General features: G+C 40.8%; 1 pseudogene; it reads left to right on the top strand.

Annotated features, from left to right (window-relative positions):
* The window catches only part of LOC130681797 (uncharacterized), a 39,234-nt pseudogene extending 16,976 nt beyond the window's left edge, over nucleotides 1–22,258 (top strand).
* Nucleotides 22,259–22,854: the final 596 nt, after the last annotated feature.

The following is a 22,854-nucleotide window of genomic DNA, read 5'->3' as shown; positions in this document are numbered from 1 at the left end:
TACTGTGCCCCCGTATCTACCATGAACCCAATAGGAGTCCCCTCCACACACACGGTTACCCAGGACTCAGGGAGGGGTGCCAAGTCCCGTCCCCGTCAATTCTCCTCTCCTAGGTGTAGGGTCTTAATGGGGTTCCCTCCTCCTTGTTCCTTCCTTTTGGGGCACTCTCTTTTCCAGTGCCCATATCCCTTACACAGGGCGCACTGATCTCGTCCTAGCCAGGATGAGCGGGGTCCCTTTCTTCGAGGAGATCTAGGGCTCTCCTCTACTCCAGCTAAGAATATCCTAGCCATCTCCTCTCTCTGCTTCTTGTTCTCCCTCTTCTGAAATTCTCTGTCTTCTTTCCTATTTTTCTCCTGCACTTCCCATTTCTCTTTCTTCAGCCTTTCTTCCCTATCTTCCGGAGTCTCTAGCATTGAAGACTTTCTCCGCTTGCTGCAGCATTTCTCTAATAGAGATCTCTCCTAAGTCATCCCGCTTGTGGAGTTTCCTCCGGATATTGGGGGCTGCCTGGTTGATGAATGAGAGGACTACAGCTGATCTGTGTTCCTCTGCCTCTGGGTTTATGGGGGTATATTGCCTGTAAGCATCAAACAGCCTCTCTAGATACGCGGCCGGGCTCTCCTTTTCTCCCTGAACAATAGTTTTTACCTTAGCTAGGTTAGTGGGCCATCTGGCGGCCGCCTGGAGACCAATCATCAGAGTCTGGCGGTAGACCCGGAGACGCTCCCTACTTTCTGCAGTCCCGAAGTCCCAGTTTGGGCGTGTAAGTGGAAACGCCTCATCAATGATGGGCTGGAGGGTAGTAGGTCTTCCATTTTCTCCGAGGACATTTTTCCTGGCTTCATTGAGGCTGTGCTCTCACTCTTCCTTTGTGAAGAGGGTGCGGAGCAACTGCTGGCAGTCGTCCCATGTGGGACAATGGGTGAACATAATGGACTCTACCAGACCTATAAGACACTTGGGGTCTTCCGAGAAGGGAGGGTTCTGAGTCCTCCAATTATAAAGGTCACTGGATGAAAAGGGCCAATACTGATATTGCTGAGCTCCACCCGGACCGCCTGCACTGATGGCACGCACGGGCAGAACCGGCACTGCTTCTTCTGAGGTGGAGAAGGGGGCCTCCCCTTCTTGCTCCCTCACCCCTCGAGGCCTCAACTGCATTCCTCCCGCTCTACCTGGCGCCCAGCATGGAGCCAGGGTGGGAGAGCGTGGGGAAGCTCTTTCTGGCCTCCTGCCTTCTCCTGCTGAAGAGTCTGGGGAAGCTGTGGCTGCCAGATCCCTGCTGGGCTCTCCAACCTCGTTCTCTACCCCTCTGGCAGCTTCACCCCCTTCTCCTGCATACGGGGGTGGCCGCTCAATCAGCAGAGGGGGGTAGAGGGGGGAACTGTCAGGGAGAACAGGCGGCGCACTCAGGCGCACAAGGTTTCTGGCCCTATGATCAGGGGGTTTTAGATCTTCCTGGGCAACTAAGATGGAGGTTTTTAGTGGGTCAGTGTGAAATTTCCCCACCAAAAAAGGCCTCATCCAGGAAGGGGGATTCTTGGCCAAATTTTCCCAGACAAGAATATAGGGAAGCTGGTCAGGGTGGCCCTCAGGGTCTGGCTGGGAGATGACGGCTTTGACCTTGCCAATAAGGTCCAGGGAAAGAGACCCCTGGGTCAGCCAGCCTACTCCAAAGGAGGGCCACTTGGCTGAACAAAAGGTATCAAGCTTACTTTTCTTGATACTAAGACTCATGTTTAGGGCCTGTTCCTTGACCTTTGGAAAGTGGGAAAGGATCAGACCTTTAGGAGTAGCCTGAGTCTGGCCCATGGGGAATAATGCAAGGAAGACAAATGCGAAAAGTAGAACTGCCACTTTAAACAAGATGATGACTGGTGTATGTGCTTGTGGACAGGTGCCTGTCGTTGCACAGTTTTTCTTCTGCGGGGGACGCGAATTTATCTGGGATTCGCGGCTGTGACCCCCTTATCCTGTCACGGGAGTCTTCCAGCGGCGGGCGCCCTAATGGCTCTTAATTGCCCGACCCGTGCCCGCAGGGGAATGATTTAGTGGCAGAAAGGAGGAACGAAGAGAACAGGCACAGGAGAGCCTCAGAGTAAGAGAAACTTAAAGGGAAAAGCGCAAAAAGAAATATAAACCAATACACAATAAAACAATCAACAATAACACCAAACACACACAACACATTTGATCGCACTCGCTCGGACCGGTCCTTCTCTCACTCTGGTGCGCACCACACTCACCACTCTCAGGATCCTCAAAAACTCTCGTGATTCTCCCGAAAGGCGTCCACTCGGACTGCCGCAGGGTGACGAGCTCGATCCTTTCCTCCTCGGGCGCCAGGTTCCTGCCGATCAGACTTCCCTTCCTAAGGCCGAATCACTCAGACCTTAGGGCCAGGATTGGTTACCTGGGCTTCACCCAGGGTCACTAACCTGGGGGCCGGGACTACCAACCTGGACTTCCTTACTCAGGATCACTAACCCGAGACCAGACAAGGGATGGCGACTCCCGCTTTATACTGGATTTATGCAGACACGAGGGGGCGAACCTCGAATTACACTGCCCCGTCTGGACAATCAGACCTTGCCTCCAGCCATCCCTTGTTCTCTGGGAAGTCGCTCGGATCCTGGACGAGCCCCCAAAATGTTAGGGTTCGGGACTCCGGGGCTTCTCCAGAGAACAAACCACACAGGCACGGAGATGTAAATCCAAGCAAAGTCTTTATTCAGCCAGCTAGCTGGGGCCAACAGCACCTCCCCTGACACGCAGGTCGAGTCCGAGCTGTCGACCCCCAAGCAACTTTAGGTATAGATTATATAGGATTTCCACAGCCATTGCACCAAAGCCCATACATTACCACAACCAATGAATTTAAAACACATCCCATACTTTAACCAATAAAGTTGAAACGGGGACCCGCCGCTTGCCTGACCTTTGCACGAGTATTCCTTAACGTCTTGTCACGAGTTTCGTCCCCCTTAGGGTATGGAAACTGGGTGGCTCTCGCTCTAGGGTGTTTCCTGCATTCCTTTACACACCCTCTTCTGTCTAAGCTCAAGGACCCTGTGTCATTTCCCCCTCTGCAGATAGAGACCCTAGCTACTGCTAGGGAAACGGGGCATCAACTGTTCTGGCTGCTTCATGCTGAGAGTGATGACGGGGTCCTTGTTCACGAAGCCGAAGAATGAGCTTCACAAACTGTCAAGGTAGGAGAGCAAGGTACAGGCTTTTATTTAGAGATAAGGTGAAAGGACAGAGCTCCTGGCTCATGCCAGGAAGGGACAAGACAGTCCGTGGTGGTGCGTTGTCTATGGGTTTTATAGGCAGTTGAGGATATTTGGGAACATGAAAAAGAGTTTAGGGGTGTAGACTTGTTAAGTGGTCCCTGAACATTAAAAATTAACAATGTAAGGAATTTCCTGCCTTGATTTCTCTCTCTGGGATACCGGTGCCTTGGTCCAGGAGCACATCAAAAGGCTGCCTGCCCAGCCCCCAAGGTGGGCTGAGGTATTTATTGTCTATTTGTTGAAGAATCCTGCCTCTTGAACTACCTGGGTGTTAAAATGCAATCTTATCTTTAAGATGGAATTCTTCCTGCCTTTTACCATGTCGTCTACAGCTGGATCTGCATGCTAAGTAAGTTGCTCAGTTTGCAAAATCACCTCGTCAGATTTGAAGGAGAAAAGACAGAACATAGGTCTGGGCCTTTTAGTATGCTAAAGTGAATCTTACACATGGTTACAAGTGATTAGCGTAACTAAACATGTGCCACTCTTCCCCATCTGGGGAACATTAACTGATCTCACTGAAGAATGATCTAGAGCTTAATGTTTAACATAGAGTTTCAATAGGGACTTCTTTGCCCATTGTTACATTGCTCTGACCGTAAATATTCTGCCCTGCTTTTCCCGGAGGCCCTCACCCTACTCTGACTACACCCATGGTCCCTGTCTCAAGAGGGGGTGCATAAAGGGTGCAGTTAGGTCTCCATCAGTGGTCAGTTGAGAGGGCCTCGGAAGATTAGCACTTCTATTCCAGGTTCCATTTCTATTACTATTTGCAGTTTTATGGCTTATAGGCTAGATTGGACAAATCGTGTTATTAGGTTAAGTAGCACTATCTGGAGTTGGATTTTCCTTTTTGGAGCAACTTGACAAGATTAAGAATGTATGGCTGAATATGAGGACTAGAAATAGTAAAATTTTAATTGAAATGATGGGAGAAAACTAAAACATCTGGAGACTCATAGCTAGATATTTTGGGGAAACTAGAATTCTGGATCTAGTCTATGTCCCAATGACTAGTATTAGGATTTAGTACAGATAAGGCTGCATTATTGAAACAATACTTTTCTGTAAAATCACCCTCATTTTTATTAGAAGTAACTAGATTAGGAAAATAATTAACACTTGGCTTGACTATTTGCCTAAGTGCAGCAAGAAGAGCAATTGATTACATAGGATCTTTTAAATGTGCTTTGCTGGAATTTTTTATAAGGAATTTCACATTGGACTTTTAAAGGCCTCTTGAGGCCAGAAAGCCAAGCCAGATTTACCATCAGGTTTTGCCTGCAGTGCCTGTATATTTGGGTGAATTCCTCTCTTCTTGAGGTCCCCAAGACATTTTGAGGTTCCTGTACCTGCCAGGAGGTGACCTTCCTTACTCACCTGGTAAGGATGCTGGGAACCTTGTAAGCAACATACCAGGCCAGTTCTTCCAAGGGGCTTTGTTGGCTCTGTAAAGTCAACCTTAGTTCCTTAAAGTTGTTCATATCTGAGTTTATGCATGTGTCTCTCAGGTATGGCATTCCAGTCAAAGCCTTGGTAACATAACCAGTGTTTTTAATTGGTCCTGTTATAAGGAAATCAGATTCTTACTGAGCTTATACAACTAAACATACTGCCCTAAAATATAAAAATACTGAAAGTTTTTAAATTCTGGAGGGGTCAGGTAGAAAGATAAAATGTTTCAATTCTGCTTATAAAGGTATTGTCATTTACTAAACTGTTGTCAGTCAGCTTAAGAGAAAAAGCTTAAAACACTTTATCAGCAACATTTGAAACAAAAAGCCACAAAATCATTTCCCTTAGTTTACTTAATCTTATGTAACCAATAGCTGTTCTGCTGAAATCTAGTTCTTTACTAGTGTAGGAGTAATAAAACAGTGACTATAAATGACAAAAGACTTACAAATGACAATGGTTAAACATCTGATGAGAGCTTACTATAATACAGTTGACATAAGAAAATTTAGATATTTCTGTAACATAAAACATTCAGTAACAAAGTTTAGCATCATTCCCTTTGACAGTGCTTTCCAGGTAAACACGTGTCAGATAAATAAGCCAAACTAGCCAAATATTTTCCCCGATGAGGAGAAAAAATTCCTCTGACATGTTCCAGGGGCCCTCTGGAAAATATCAGAGTTAATTAGAGGTAAAAGCACCTTTTTGAATTTGATTTTAGAAAGTTGTCAGAAGAAAATTTCTTTGGCATTTGCTTAAATAAGATTATAGGTTGCCATGAAGCAATATTTATTCTTTTAACTAGAATGGCAACAAAATACTTCAAAGGTAGATACAGAAATTTACACAATTGTTAGCAAAGTTTAACTTTAGGTCCTTTAATACTAAGAACTCATTTTCTTAAATACTCAGACAATTCATTGAGACTTTAAGTTTGAGAAACTACTTTGATTAAACAATTATAAAACTTTTTGCAATTTTTCAACATTAATAGCAGACTGACAATTTAAGAAAACTTTGTCTATTTTACTGAAAACAAAATTCTAATTTTGTTGTGTACTTGATATCAAGACTCATTTGCCTTAATTTCACATAGCATGACTATATCAATTTCTCCACAAGCTTTCTACAACTTTTCTTTTACATTCAGTGTTCTCTCTCTTTAAATAAATAGCTGTACTTTAGAACAAAGTTACTCTCTTATCAAAAGGCACATTTTTTAGCATGCAGAAATGTTTTCCTTCTTCCTTTAAGTAGTTTTAATTAACATTTAAAATCATTAGGAACATTAATTTTCAGTGAACACTGAGAAGTAGGCTATTGTAAACTATTACACTAACATTCTTTAGATTGACAAATTTATGAACACATTTTATAATTTCTGGAACTGTGTGCTTTATAGCACAATCTCTCACTAAGCACAAAATATGTCTAGTTAACTTTAGCAAAACTTTTAAGATTTTATGTTACTACAAAGATTCTCAGGCTGTTTGTAGGTATACACACTGTAACACACTGTAATACGTTAACACACTGTTAAGATGTTTACTTGTTACACTTATTTAGTTTACTTATTCCTAATAAGTATGCTCACAAAACTTTTACCAAACAATAGACAAAGTCAAGCCTCTCTTTAAGCATTTTTTCTTGAAAGATTTAACAGATAACATCAACTTTAATGACTTTAGGTAAACTTAGGCAGCTGATAACCATAAGGACAGGTCAATTTCAGTTTAAATTAGCATTAATGCTTAGTATCTTTTATTAGAATTTTCTGGAAGTTTTAGAATGCCCAATTTTTACAAGTGCTTGTCTTTAAATCAATTTTTATTAATACCATACAGAGGTAGAAAAATATTTTTCATTTACACACTTAGACACACAAACATACAGATTGAGACATAATGACTACGGTTAGCAACACTTTTCATAAAAGAACATATACACAGACAAACTGATACAAAGATTTGAGTTACTGATATTCAATTGCCTTCTTTCCTTTTAGCTCATTTGACTAAAAGGATCTTGGTTTTCAAGAATACACTCTAAAGGTGAGTAGTTTACATAACTGGGTTATGGTTTAGATGGCCCCAGACTAACAGGGCTGATGAAAGCTATGAACTGATAGGGACTGTGTGTGTCCAGGGGGCTGGAAATAAAATGCAAGTACAATTCTAGCACCAGTTATTGAAGATCAGGCTGTATTGCAGAAGATAAATTTCTTCCATTTCAGGGAGTCTAGTTTAAAAATCTCCCAAATTTTGAAGATAATAATGAACCCAATAAGAATAGGTTTTCACCAAAAAAAAATTTAGAAAACTAATAACATATTGTAGTAGTCTATGGGACTTTTGACTATTTTTCTTCTTTGTGGCAAAATATATTTAGCTGCATAACTTTATAATATTGTATACTTCTCTCAGGGGCCAAGCCTTTCTAATCAGAGACTTAAGACTGGTGGCCAATGCTAATGGTCTTTTAAGTGGCTAAAGGGTGCTCAGACACATTTTATGAGATACAGAGTACAGCATTTAGTCAGGAAAAAGAGCAATCTCTTACCTTGCAGTGGTGGGCATCAGGTTCTGTGAAACTTGATGAAGTTAGTGAGACAGAGACCATGGATGTAGTCAGAGTAGGGTGAGGGCCTCTGGAGGGGGCAGGGCAGGATATTTGCAGTCAGAGCAATGTAACTACATGCAAGGAAACCCCCCTGCTAAAACTCTATGTTAAACATTGAGCTCTAGAATCATTCTTCAGTGAAATCAGTTAATGTTCCCCAGATAAAGAAGAGTAGTACATGTTTTATTATGCTAACCATTTATAACCATGTGTAAGGTTCTCTTTAGCATGCTAAAAGGCCCAGGCCTATGTGCTGTCTTTCTCCTTCAGATCTGATGAAGTGATTTTGCAAGCTGGGCAATGAATTTAGCAAGTAAGCCCAGGCATAAACATCACAGTAAAAGGCAGGAAGGATTCCACCTTAAAGATAAGATTGCATTTTAATACCCAAGAAGTTAAGACATTAGAAATTCTTCACTTACTCTTTAGCAAATAATGCCTCAGTCCACCTTGGGGGCTGAGCAGGTGGCCTTGTTTTATATGCCCCCAGACCAAGATGCTGGTATCTCAGGGAGAAATCATCAGAGGAAGTTACTTGTGTTAAGTTAATTCTAAATATTCAGAGACCACTTAACAAGTCCACACCCCTAAGTTTTATTCATGTTCTCGGAAAATCCTCAGCTGCCTATAAAACCCCCTAGACAATGCACCACTATGGGCTCTCTTGTCCCCTCCTGGTGTGAGCCAGGAGCTCCATTCTCTCACTTTATTTCTAAATAAAAGCCTGTACCTTGCTCTCTTACCTTGACTGTTTGTGAAGCTCATTCTTCGGCTCCGCAAACAAGAACCCCGGCATCATTAGGAGAGAGTTAGGAACATCCCCTGCCTCATTCAGAGGCCAGGGTGGCCTGAAGAAGCAGGCTGGAAGACAGAGAGACAGAAAGAGAGACACTGCTCATGGATACCCAGTCGGGCTGTAGGGGTCTAATTCCAGGCACGCGGACCTTTGAGAAGCCGCTGAAGTGTAGCTTCAGCCTAGACTCTCACAGTTGCCCATGGCCTTCATCAGTCCCTCGCATCCAAGGAGATGCCTCTGAAAGGGAATCCTGGCCTCCACTCAGGAGACTTTCCCGGCTCCCAAGGAAGATGGGGGATTCACTGAGGGAGACGCAGGGGAACCTGTCTCTCGAGTCTTTGAGAATGGCAGCCGGGCTAGTTCCATTTAAGTAGCTGACGAGCGCCTGATGCTGTGTGCCATAGATGGCTTCCTTCTATAAGGACAGTGAAAGAAAAGTCAGGCTTGGATGCTGATACTCACCTCCGAAGTTATTCTGGACAAGTCTCCAAAGATGATGCTGAGGTTCTTGTTTGCGGGGCTGATAAATGAACTTAGCAAACAGTCAAGGTAGGAGAGCTAAAGGGAGGCTTTTATTTAGATACAGTGAGAGGACAGAGCTCCTGGCTCATGCCAGGAGGGGCAAGAGAGCTCTGTGCACATAATTTTGACAAATTGTAGGGCTGTTTAACATTCCTTGAGGAGGTACCTTCTATTGGAATGTTTCTGAAGGAGCTTGTAAATTTAAGGAGGGTACAGTAAAAGCAAACTTTTCCCTATCTGCCATGGCTAAAGGAATTGTAAAAAAACAATCTTTAAGATCAATGATAACCATGTCCCAGTCTTTCGGAATCATAGCTGGAGAAGGGAGTCTTTCTTGTAAAGGACCCATAGGTTTAAGGACTGCATTACATTACTCTTAAGTAATGTAAGAGTTTCCATTCTCCAGACTCTGTTTTATAACAAATACAGGGGAATTCCATGGGCTTGTGGAAAATTCTAATCTATCTAACTGAAGCTGGTGTTGAACTAATGTGTGTAAGGCTGCCAGCTTTTCTTTATTGAGGAGCCATCGATCCACCCAAACAGGGACAGGGATAATGTTTCCCTGTCTGTGAGCCTTTTTGAAATCTCTTAATACATTACTCGAATCAGCTTGTCTGAGAGTTCCTTGTGGCAGCAACCAGTAACAATGGTTTTTTAATATATTTGTGAAGTTGAGCAAAGTCTTTTTTAGAAGTTTTCACTCCTCAGGTTTTCAGGAGGGCATGGAGTAATTTGAAGTAATCCTCACGTTTATCTGCTTTAGTTTCATGTTGGCCCATTATAGTGTCCCTGATGTCTCAATCCTGTCCCTACTTACGCTTTCCCGGGAGTCTTACCGGATTGACGATCTTCGGAGCTTCCCCGCTCTGAGTTTCAAGCCCTGTTCAGGCGCTACTTGTCGGTCCCTCCCTGCTTCTGACCCACAGACAGGGGAGGAGACACGATGAGATACTGAAGACCTGAAAGGGCCAGCCAGGGTACTCAAGGCGCAAGAGCGCAAGAGTGGTGCTGAGAGGGCACCCTTCATATTTATTGAGCAAATACATGTTAACAACAATAGAATTCTGTGTGGGGGACTTAATAGACAACCATCAACTAACTCTAAACTTAATCCTCGGCAGTCTCCAGTTTCCTGGGGCATGACGTCTTACATGGTATTGAAACAATAGCAAGGGCAATTAGGTCACAGAAACTGTTTTGGTCTTGTTTGTTCTGTTCCTGATCACTTATCAGGAATTACAGGAAAAATAATCAAGTCATATATGATTATACATTTGATTTCTATACTTGATTTATATATTAATCCCACAAGTCCACAGCTAACATCATAATCAATGGCAAAAAAGTGAAAGATTTTCCCCTAAGATCAGGAATAAGGCAAGGATACCCACTCTTGCCATTCTTATTCAACAAGTACTGAAAATACTAGCCAGATAAATTAGGCAAGAGAAAGATAATAAAAGACATCCAATTCAGGAAGGGAGAATTAAATTATCACTGTTTGCAAAGACATGATCTTATACTTTGAAAACCCTAAAGACTCCACCAAAAAAAAAAAATCTGTTAGAACTAATAAATGAATTCAATAAAGGGGCAAAAGTCAAAATCAACACAAAAATTTCAGTTATATTTCTTTACACTAATGATGAACTATCCAAAAAAGTAAATTAGCAAAACAACCTCATTTATAATGGCATCAGAAAGAATGAAATACTTAGGAATGAATTGAACAGAGGAGGTGAAAGATTTTTACACTGAAAATTACAAAACACTGATGAAGGAAATAAAAACACAAATAAATGGAAAAACATTCTGTATTCATGGATGGAAACACTTAATATTGTTAAAATGTCTGTATTATCCAAAGTGATCTACAGATTCAGTGTTATCCCCATGAAAATCCAATGACATATTTTTTCAGAAATTGAATGAAACAATCCTAGGATTCCTATGGAATCACAAAGGACCCCAAATGCCATAGCAGTCCTGAGAAAAAAGAATAAAGCTGAAGGCATCATACTTCCTGATTCCAAGATATATTACAGACTACAGTAATTAAAACAGTATGGTTCTAGCATAAAGGCAGACATACGGATGATTGGAACAGAAAACCCTGGAATATATCCATGCTGTGTAGTCAATTAATCTTTGACATGAATGCAAGAATACACAATGGAGAAAACATAATCCTTCAATAAATGGTGTTGGGCTAATTGGATGTCCACATTCAGAAGAATAAAATTGGATCCTTAACTTATATAGAAAATAAGTAAAACTTAATTTAAGACTTAAATATAAGACCATAAAATTCCTAAAAGAATACAAAAAGGAAAAAGTAGACATTGATCTTGACAATGGTTTCTTGGATATGTCACTTAAAGCACAGGCAACAAAATAAAATAAACAAATGGGACATCAAATCAAAAAGCTTCTGCATGGCAAAGGAAACCATCTACAAAGTGAAAAAAGACAACCAATGAAATGGGAAAAATTATTTGCAAATCATATACCTGATAAGTGGTTAGCACTCCAAATATATAAGGAACTCAAACAACTTAATATAACAAAAAACATATAACCCAATTAAAAAATAGACAAAGAAATTGAATTCACATTTCTCCAAAGAAGTCATATAAATGACCAATAAGAATATAAAAAGGTACTCACAGGCGGAGCCAAGATGGTGGCGGAATTTGCCTCCCACAAACCACCTCTACAGGGTATTTTAGAGGGACTGCTCTAGATCAGAACACTCCTAAAAAAGAGCACAGAACAAAACACCCAACATAAGAAGAATGGAGGAGGAAGAATAAGAAGGGAGAGAAATAATCATCAGACTGTGTTTATAATAGCTCAGTAAGCGAGTTATGTTAGACAGTAAGGTACTAAAGAAGCTTAACTTGAACCTTTGGTAACCACGAATCTAAAGCCTGCAATAGCAATAAGTACATATCTTTCAATAATCACCCTAAACGTAAATGGACTGAATGCACCAATCAAAAGACACAGACTAATAGAATGGATAAAAGAGCAAGACCCATCTATATGCTGCTTACAAGAGACTCACCTCAAACCCAAAGACATGCACAGATTAAAAGTCAAGGGATGGAAAAAGATATTTCATGCAAACAACAGGGAGAAAAAAGCAGGTGTTGCAATACTACTATCAGACAAAATAGACTTCAAAGCAAAGAAAGTGAAAAGAGATAAAGAAGGACACTACATAATGATAAAGGGCTCAGTCCAACAAGAGGATATAACCGTTATAAACATATATGCACCCAATACAGGAGCACCAATATATGTGAAACAAATACTAACAGAATTAAAGGAGGAAATACAATGCAATGCATTCATTATGGGAGACTTTAACACACCACTCACTCCAAAGGAAAGATCCACCATACAGAAAAAAGTAAGGACACAGAGGCACTGAACAACACACTAGAACAGATGGACCTAATAGACATCTATAGAACTCTACACCCAAAAGCAGCAGGATACACATTCTTCTCAAGTGCACATGGAACATTCTCCAGAATAGACCACATACTAGGCCACAAAAAGAGCCTCAATAAATTCCAAAAGATTGAAATCCTACCAACCAACTTTTCAGACCACAAAGGTATAAAACTAGAAATAAATTGTGCAAAGAAAGCAAAAAGGCTCACAAACACATGGAGGCTTAACAACATGCTCTTAAATACTCAATGGATGAACGACCAAATTAAAATGGAGATCCAGCAATATATGGAAACAAATGACAACAACAACACAAAGCCACAACTTCTGTGGAACACAGCAAAAGCAGTCTTAATAGGAAAGTATATAGCAATCCAGGCCTATTTAAAGAAGGAAGAACAATCCCAAATGAATAGTCTAATGTCACAATTATCGAAATTGGAAAAAGAAGAACAAATGAGGCCTAAGGTCAGCAGAAGGAGGGACATAATAAAGATCAGAGAAGAAATGAATAAAATTGAGAAGAATAAAACAATAGAAAAAAATCAATGTAACCAAGAGCTGGTTCTTCGAGAAAATAGACAAAATAGATAAGCCTCTAGCCAGACTGATTAAGAGAAAAAAGAGAGTCAACACACATCAACAGAATCAGACACAAGACACCACAGAAATACAAAGAATTATTAGAGAATACTATGAAAACCTATATGCTAACAAGCTGGAAAACCTAGGAGAAATGGACAACTTCCTAGAAAAATACAACCTTCCAAGACTGACCCAGAAAGAAACAGAAAATCTAAACAGACCAATTACCAGCAATGAAATTGAAGCGGTAATCAAAAAACTATCCAAGAACAAAACCCCCAGACCAGATGGATTTACCTCGGAATTTTATCAGACATACAGAGAAGACATAATACCCATTCTCCTTAAAGTTTTCCAAAAAATAGAAGAGGAGGGAATACTCCCAAACTCATTCTATGAAGCCAACATCACTCTAATACCAAAACCAGGCAAAAACCCCACCAAAAAAGAAAACTACAGACCAATATCCCTGATGAATGTAGATGCAAAAATACTCAACAAAATATTAGTAAACCGAATTCAAATATATATCAAAAGGATCATACACCATGACCAAGTGGGATTCATCCCAGGGATGCAAGGATGGTACAACATTCGAAAATCCATCAACATCATCCACCACATCAACAAAAAGAAAGACAAAAACCACATGATCATCTCCATAGATGCTGAAAAAGCATTCGACAAAATGCAACATCCATTCATGATAAAAACTCTCAACAAAATGGGCATAGGGGGCAAGTACCTCAATGTAATAAAGGCCATATATGATAAACCCACAGCTAACATCATATTGAACAGTGAGAGGCTGAAAGCTTTTCCTCTGAGATCGGGAACAAGACAGGAATGCCCACTCTACCCACTGTTATTCAACATAGTACTGGAGGTCCTAGCCATGGCAATTAGACAAAACAAAGAAATACAAGGAATCAAGATTGGTAGAGAAGAAGTCAAATTGTCGCTATTTGCAGATGACATGATATTGTACATAAAAAACCCTAAAGACTCCACTCCAAAACTACTAGAACTAATATCGGAATTTAGCAAAGTTGCAGGATACAAAATTAACACAGAAATCTGTGGCTTTCCTATACACTAAGAATGAACTAATAAAAAGAGAAATCAGGAAAACAATTCCATTCACAATAGCATCAAAAAGAATAAAATACCTAGGAATAAACCTAACTAAGGAAGTGAAAGACCTATACCCTGAAAACTACAAGACACTCTTAAGAGAAATTAAAGAGGACACTAACAAATGGAAACTCATCCCATGCTCCTGGCTAAGAAGAATTAATATAGTCAAAATGGCCATCCTGCCCAAAGCAATATACAGATTCGATGCAATCCCTATCAAAGTACCAACAGCATTCTTCAATGAACTGGAACAAATAGTTCAAAAATTCACATAGAACCACCAAATACCCCGAATAGCCAGAGCAATCCTGAGAAGGAAGAATAAAGTGGGGGGGATCTCACTCCCCAACTTCAAGCTCTACTACAAAGCCACAGTAATCAAGACAATTTGGTACTGGCACAAGAACAGAGCCACAGACCAATGGAACAGAATAGAGACTCCAAACATTAACCCAAACATATATGGCCAATTAATATATGATAAAGGAGCCATGGACATACAATGGGGAAACGACAGTCTTTTCAACAGATGGTGCTAGCAAAACTGGACAGCTACATGTAAGAGAATGAAACTGGATCACTGTCTAACCCCATATGCAAAAGTAAATTCGAAATGGATCAAAGACCTGAATGTAAGTCATGAAACCATAAAACTCTTAGAAAAAAACATAGGCAAAAATCTCATGGACATAATCATGAGTGACTTCTTCATGAACATATCTCCCCACACAAGGGAAACAAAAGCAAAACTGAACAAATGGGACTATATCAAGCTAAAAAGCTTCTGTACAACAAAGGACACCATCAATAGAACAAAAAGGTATCCTGCAGTATGGGAGAATATATTCATAAATGACAGATCTGATAAAGGGTTGACATCCAAAATATATAAAGAACTCACACAGCTCAACAAACAAAAAGCAAATAACCCAATTAAAAAATGGGCAGACGAGCTGAATAGACAGTTCTCTAAAGAAGTAATTCAGATGGCCAACAGACACATGAAAAGATGCTCCTCATTGCTTGTCATCAGAGAAATGCCAATTAAAACCACAATGAGATATCACCTCACACCAGTAAGGATTGCCATCATTGAAAAGACAAACAACAACAAATGTTGGCAAGGTTGTGGAGAAAGGGTAACCCTCCTACACTGGTGGTGGTAATGTAAATTAGTTCAACCATTGTGGAAAGCAGTATGGAGTTTCCTCAAAAAACTCAAAATAGAAATACCATTTGACCCAGGAATTCCACTTCTAGGAATTTACCCTAAGAATGGAGCACTCCAGTTTGAAAAAGACAGGTACACCCCTGTGTTTATTGCTGCACTATTTACAGTAGCCAAGATATGGAAACAACCTAAATGTCCATCAGTAGATGAATGGATAAAGAAGAAGTGGTACATATACACAATGGAATATTACTCAGCCATAAGAAAAAAACAGACCCTACCATTTGCAACAACATGGATGGAGCTACAGGGTATTAAGCTCAGTGAAATAAGCCAGGTGGAGAAAGACAAGTACCAAATGATTTCACTCATATGTGGAGTAAAAAAACAATGGGAAACTGAAGGAACAAAACAGCAGCAGAATCACAGAACCCAAGAATGGACTAACAGTTACCAAAGGGAAAGGGACTGGGGAGGATAGGGGGAAGGGAGGGACAAGGGTGGGGAAAAAGAAAGAGGGCATTATGATTAGCATGTATAGTGTGGGGGGCACGGGGAGGGCTGTGCAACACAGAGAAGACAAGTAGTGATTTTACAGCATCTTACTACGCTGATGGACAGTGACTGTGAAGGGGTATGTGGGGGGGACTTGGTGAAGGGGGAAGCCTAGTAATCATAATGTTCTTCATGGAATTGTAGATTAATGATACCAAAATTAAAAAAATGTGCATCTCTTGGAAAACCAGAAAATGAGGCAACCATATGTTGACTCCACCATCTCTGAACCTTATGCCTGGAGAAGCCCTGCAGCAGAAAAAAATAAAATAAAATAAATAAATAAAAAAACAAAAAGGTACTCAACATCACTAATTAGGGAAATGCAAATCAGAACCATAATGAGATAATCACCTCATAGCTGTTAGCATGGCTATTACCAAAAAATCAAAAGAAAATAAATGTTGGCAATAATGCGGAGAAAAGAGAACCCTTGTATACTGTTGTAAAATGGATAAAAAAATTGTAAAATATTGCTGTAGCTACAGGAAACAGTATGGAAGTTACTGCTAAAATTATTATTTTAAAGATTAAACGTAGAGCTACCATATGTTCCAGCAATTCCTCATCTGAATATGTACACAAAAGAAATAAAATCTGTATCTTAAAGAGGTATCTGCACTCCCATATTCACAGCATTATCCACAATATTTAACATATGGAAACAACCTAAATGTCTATTGGCAGAAGAAAATGTCACACACACACACATTGGAATATTATTTGGCTTTATAAAAGAAGGAAACCCTGCCATTTGCAACAATATGCATGAACCTGGAGGACATTATGCTAAGTGAAATAAGCCAGATTCAGGAAGACAAATAGTGCATGATCTCACTTATATGTGTGTGATGATTAATTTTATGTGTCATCATGACTGGGCTATATAGGATGCTCAGATTGTTGGTAAAACATTATTCTTGCGTGTATTTGTGAGTATATTTCCAATAGAGATTAGCGTTTGAGTTGGTAGACTGAGTAAAGATCACCCTCACTAGTGTGACTGGGCATCACCCAATTCATTGATGGCCTGTAAGGTGCAGAAAGGATGGATTTTCTCTCTTTGCTTGAGTTGAGACATCTTTTCCTGATGTTGGGTGTTGGTGCTACTGGTTCTTGGACTTTGAACTCCAAGTTACATTATTGGTTTCTCCAGTTCTCAGGCTTTTGAATTCAGACTGAATTACACCACTGGACTTCTTGGTTCTCCAACATGCAGATGGCATGTTGTGGGACTTCTCAGCCAACATAATTCTGTTGATCTGGTTCCTCTAATAAATCTCAGATCTCTCTCTCTCTCTCTCTCTCTCTCTCTCTCTCTCTCTCTCTCTCTCTCTCTGTCATCTATCATCTATATCCTATTGATTCTGTTTCTGGGAGAACCCTGACTAATACAGATTTTGGTACTGAGAGTGGTCCTAGGGGAACAGAATCTTGAAGATGAGTTTTCTGATTTGGTTCTGTTGTTTCTGGAATTGGGTCTCTAATCTGATTAGAGTTAAGACACTAGTGACTCTCTTTCCAGTAGAAAAGAGAGCACAGATAAGTGCATGGTGGGAACTGTTTATAGGGATATGCAAAATATCTGCATTGGATACTCCTAATCAACCGCTTATAAGAAGCAATGAGCTAAGTGAATCAGTATATGATACTTTAAAAATTTTTTTGGAAACTAGGAATATAATGATATTGATTGGTTGCTCCTAATGTTAGACAATGTGGTGAAAGAGAAGGATGAGTTCAGGGATTCAAATTCCCAGCTGAGTGTCACCTAAGAGCTTCTATATATGCCCTGAAAGAGAGTCTTATCTCCTGTGGCTGCAGGGCTGAAGTTGCTGAAAATCAAACACATAACCTCACATTGTGATTGGATGAATTACAATACAAATTTAACTCTTAGCCTTGCAGAATATGTACTGTTAAAGTGAGGGCATTGATTGGGAAGAATGGGATCCTGTAAATTGGGATAGGCATGTATGGGAAGATCCTGATTAAGCTGGGGAACATTGAGCCCCTAAATATTGATGAATATTCTTTACCAGTGGAAGAAGTCTCCCTATTCCTAGTGGATATGATCTCACCATCCTCAATGAAAGTGACCTCCCCAGAACCAGTAAAAGTGGCTTCCCCAATTACAGCAGTGACCTCCTTACCCCTTGTGGCAGCAGCATCCTCACCCCAGTTGTAGCAGCCTACCCACCACAGTGATATAGGCCTCACTCCTTGTCTCTGGGGGTTAACATTGCATTGCCTGAGGAAATGGTAATGGCCTCCTTTTAGGCAGTTTTCATGCAAGACAATAATGAGACTACTCAGGATCCACTCTTGTCACCCCTCTCTGCTTTTAAACCTATAACTAGACTCAAATCTTATCAGGATTCTAAAGGTGAGGTACAAAGTGTGATTCATGAGGAGGTGCAGGTTCATGTTGGTTCAAAACTGAAGGAGTTCCTAGGGTAGAATTCAAAACTGGCCCCCATACATGGAGGGCAAGGAGAGACCAAAGAAAGGCAGATGATTCCAGATTAGTAGGTGGCACTTTGAATAAGCAAGGGAACTTACATATAAGGCTTGTTTTGAGTGGCTGCAAGATGATTTCTGTACATACCCACCAAAATATCTTAAAAGTTTATGTAGAGTCCTTAATGGGATTCAGTCATGTACACAGTCTAGATGGTCTCAATGATGCATTACTCTGTCAAGGCTACATCCTTCAAATGGCTCCTAATGTGGGAATAGTGAGCAGAACATGTACATTATGAGGACAAGGGAGGGGATAAGGAGCTTCCAATTGCCTGGGTCCAGTTCATGTGTCCCATCAGCAGTCATGTTCTCTCAGTGACCTGCAGTAACTCACTAAGTGGAGATTTTGCATTTAATGTTGTAAGCTAGGAAGTTAGAAAGGGCTTTAATTGGTTGGTTGGCTGAAACATGGACCAACAGATGACCCACCATATGTGAATTGGAAATGCGCAACCACCCTTGGTTTAATGTAGAAGAATTCATAGACTTAGAGGGACTGGAATGTTAGAGTGTATTTGTCATTTAAGACCTACTCATTCACACTGGGAGGGGCCAGAAGATGTCACCTTTCATCAGTACTTGGAGAAATAATTTTGTGAGTGGAGCCCTAGCATCCTGGAAGAGTTCCATGATCACTCTTCTCTATAGTCCAGACCTTACAGTGTGAACTATAGCCACTAAAATGGAAAAGTTAAATATGCAATGGGAGCAATTGCATCATGGAGTGGCAGGGGCCAAGTGGTGGCACTTAACCAACAAAAGGAGGGTAGGTGTGGTTGATGAAATGGACAGCAGAGTCAAAGCAGCTATCAGATTAGTGTGTTTCATGCAAACCTATGGTGATGGTTAGTTAATTATACTGTTCTAAAAAGTGGAATAAATAGGAAGCCTCCTAGATTCTTACCTATCTACACAGAAAAGTTGTAGGTCAAGTGAACAAAAGTCTGACTTGAATCATAAAAACAGAAAATCATAGCCCCTCAATCAGTTCTCAGACTTGAGACAATTTGCAGATCTAGAACCCCTTGAATGAAGTGGAGGCCTGTCTTTCTAAGGAAGGACCCTGGTATGCTACTGAAAATTTATACTGTTAATCTTTCTCACAAAGGGACTTACAGTCTTTTACCAGAGTAACTACATTGGGGAAAAGGAAATAATCAGACCTTTCAGAGACTGCTGGACACTGTATCTGAACTAACACTGATTCCAGGAGACCTCAAGCATCACTATGGCCCTCCAGTCAAGTAGGGGCTTACGAAAGTCAGGTAATCAATTGAGTTTTAGCTCACAGGTCTGTCTCACATTGAGTCCAAAGTGTCCCTAAACCCATTCTATGGTTATTTCCAGAATGCATAATTAGAATAGATAGATGTAGCAGCTGGCAGAATCCCCATGCCTGTTCCCTGATCTGTTGTGTGAGGACTATTATGGTGAGAAAGGCCAGTGGAAGCCATTAGACCTACCTCTATCTGTGGAAATAATAAATAAAAAATAATACCACCTTCCTGGAGGGATTGCAGAGATTAGTGCCACCATCAAGGATTTGAAAGATTCAGGGGTGATTTCCACCACATGCCCTTTCAACTCTCTTATTTGGTTTGTGCAGAAGACAAATGAATCTTGGAGAATGACAGCCAATTTTTGTAAGCTTAACCAGGTAGTGACTCCAGTTGCAGGTGCTGTACCAAATTTGGTTTCATTGCTTGAGCAAATTAACACATCACCTGGTACCTGGTATGCAGTTATTGATTGGGCAGATACCTTTTTTCTCCATACCTGTCCATGAGGTCCACCAGAAGCAGTTTGCTTTTAGCTGGCAAGGTCTGCAATACACCTTCACTGTCCTACCTCAGGGATATAGCAACTCTATAGCTCTATGCCATAATTTAGTTTAGAGAGGTCTTGATTTCCTTTCCTTTCCACAAGATAACACATTAGTCCATTATATTGATGGGTTTATGCTGTTTGCACCTAGTGAGTGAGAAGTAGCACCTAATCTAGAGTTACTGATGAGAATGTTACATGTAAAAGGGTGGGAAATAAATCGAACTAAAATTTAGGAACCTTCTACCTCAGTGAAATTTCTAGGGATCCAGTAGTGTGGAGCAGGTTGAGACATCTCTTCTAAGGTAAAGGATAGCTTGTTGCATTTTGTCCATCCTATAACCGAGAAAGAGACACAATGCCTAGTGGGCCTCTTTGGATTTTGGAGGCAGCATATTCTTCATTTGGGTGTGTTATTCCAGCAAATTTACTGAGTGAACTGAAAAGTTGCTAGTTTTGAGTGAGGTCCAGAATAGAAAAGTCTCTCAAACAGGTTTAGATTGTGCAAGCTGTGGTGCCACTTGGGCCATATGATACAGCAGATCCAATGGTGCTTAAAGTGTCAGTGGTAGATAGAGGTGGTGTTTGAAGCCTTTGGCAGGCTCATAACTGAATTACAGTGCAGACCTTTAGGATTTTGGAGCAAGACCCTGCCATCTTCTGCAGGTAACTACTCTCCTTTTGAGAAAAAGCTGTTTGCCTGCTACTGGGCCTTAGAGACTGAATGCTTGACCATGGGCCACCAAGTTAACCATGTGACCTAAGCTGCCCATCATGAAGTAGGTGTTATCTGACCCACCAGACCATAAAGTTGTCCATGTACAGCAGTATCCATCATCAAATGGAAGTGTTATATACATGATCATATCCAAGCAGGCCTAAAAGTCGTAGTTAAGTTACATGAAGAAGTGGCCCAAATACCCATGGCCCTCACTCCTGCTACACTGCTCTCTCCCAGCCTGCACCTATGGTTTCATAGGGAGTTCCCTACAATGAGGTGACAGAAGAAGACTTTGGCCTGGTTTATAGATAATTCTATGATATGAAGGGCACCACCTGAAAGTGGACATCTGCAGCATTATATCCCCTATGGGATATCCCTGAAGGATAGTGGTGAAGGGAAACCCTCCTAGTGGGCAGAACTTTGGGTAGTGCACCTGGTTGTTCACTTAGCATGGAAGGAGAAATGGCCAGATGTGTGATTATATACCAATTCATGGGCTGTGGCCAACAGCTTGGATGGATGGTCAGGGATTTGAAAGGAACATGATTGAAAAATTAGTGACAAATTTACAGAAGATGTATGTAGATAGGACTGTCTGAATGGGAAAAAGACATGAAGATATTTGTGTACCATGTGGAATGCTCACCAAAAGGTGACTTCAGTAGAGGAGGATTTTAATAACTAAGTGGATAGAGAGACCCATTCTGTGTATACCATTCAGTCCCTTTTCCCATCCACCTTTATCACCCAATGGACCATGAACAAAGTGGCTATTGTGGCAGGATGGTAGTTATGCATGGGCTCAGCAACATGGACTTCCACTCACAAAGACCACCCTGGTTATGGCCACTACTGAGTGTACAGTCTACCAGCAGTAGAGATCAATAATGAGACCCCAGTATGACATCATTCCCTGGCAGTTACCCCCAACCACTCCCAACATGGGAGGGACAGTGTTTTTCCTTACTGGAATAGACACTCTGGATACAGAGTTGCCTTCCCTGTGTGCAGTGCTTCCTCCAAAGCTACCATCTGTGGATTTACAGAATGTTTTATCCACTATCCTGGTATTTCACACAGCATTGCTTCTGATCAAGGAACTTGCTTCACAGAAAAAGAAATGCAAGAGTGGGCCGATGATCATGGAATTCACTTGTTTTTCCATACTCCCCACCATCCTGAAGCCACTTGTTTAATAGAAGAGTGGAATGATCTCTTCAAGACTGAGTTATAGCACCATCTAGGTAAAATTTGTTACCTTGAGGGCTGAGGAAAGGTTCTCCAGAAAGCTGTATATGCTCTAAGTTAGTGTTCAATATATGGTGCTGTTTTACCCATAGCTAGGATTCATAGGTCAAGGAATCAAGGAGTGAAAATGAAAGTGCACTACTCCTATTACTCATAGTGATCTGCTAGCAAAATTTTTGCTTCTTGTTCTCATGATTTTATGTTCTGCTAGCCTAGAGGTCTCATTGCCAAAGGGAGGAAAGTTCTTATCAGGAGACACAAAAACTATTACATTGAGCTGGAAGTTACTACTGCCACCGAACAACTTTGGGCTCTTCATGTCCCTGAATCAGTAGGCAATGAAAGTAGTTATGGGGTTGCATGGGATGATTGATCTTGAAAATATAGCAAGAGGAAATTGGACTACTGCCACACAGTGGAAATAAGGAAGACTATGTCTGGAATACAGGAGATACCTTAGGGTATCTCTTAGTATTACCATACCTTGTGGTCAAAGTCAATGGAAAACTACAACAGGCCAATCCAGGCAGGGCTACTAATGGCCCAGAGAGTTCAGAAATAAAGGTTAGGGTTACCCTGCCAGCTAAAGAACAAAGACTAGCTGAGGTGCTTGTTCAAGGCAAAGGGAATACAGAATGGATAGTAGAAGGTATTTATAAATATCAACTACAACCACACGACCAGTTATAGAAATGAGGACTGCAATTGACATGACTATTTCCTCTTTTATAAATATGTTTGCATATGGGCATATATGTGTGTATATATATATATATATATATAAATTCAGCAAATATCTTTGTTTCCTTTTTCCTTTATGACATAATATAAGCTGTATTGACTTTTTATCAGTATTTAAGTATTGCTAATTTTACATGATAGGATTTAAGTTGCAGGATATCAGGAGAAGAGTACACATTACTCAAAGACT

This window comes from Manis pentadactyla, chromosome X (assembly GCF_030020395.1).
Source record: "Manis pentadactyla isolate mManPen7 chromosome X, mManPen7.hap1, whole genome shotgun sequence".
NCBI classification, from domain to species: Eukaryota; Metazoa; Chordata; class Mammalia; order Pholidota; family Manidae; genus Manis; species Manis pentadactyla.
Note: the sequence above shows the minus strand (reverse complement) of the source record. Positions and strands in the feature narration are given on the sequence as shown.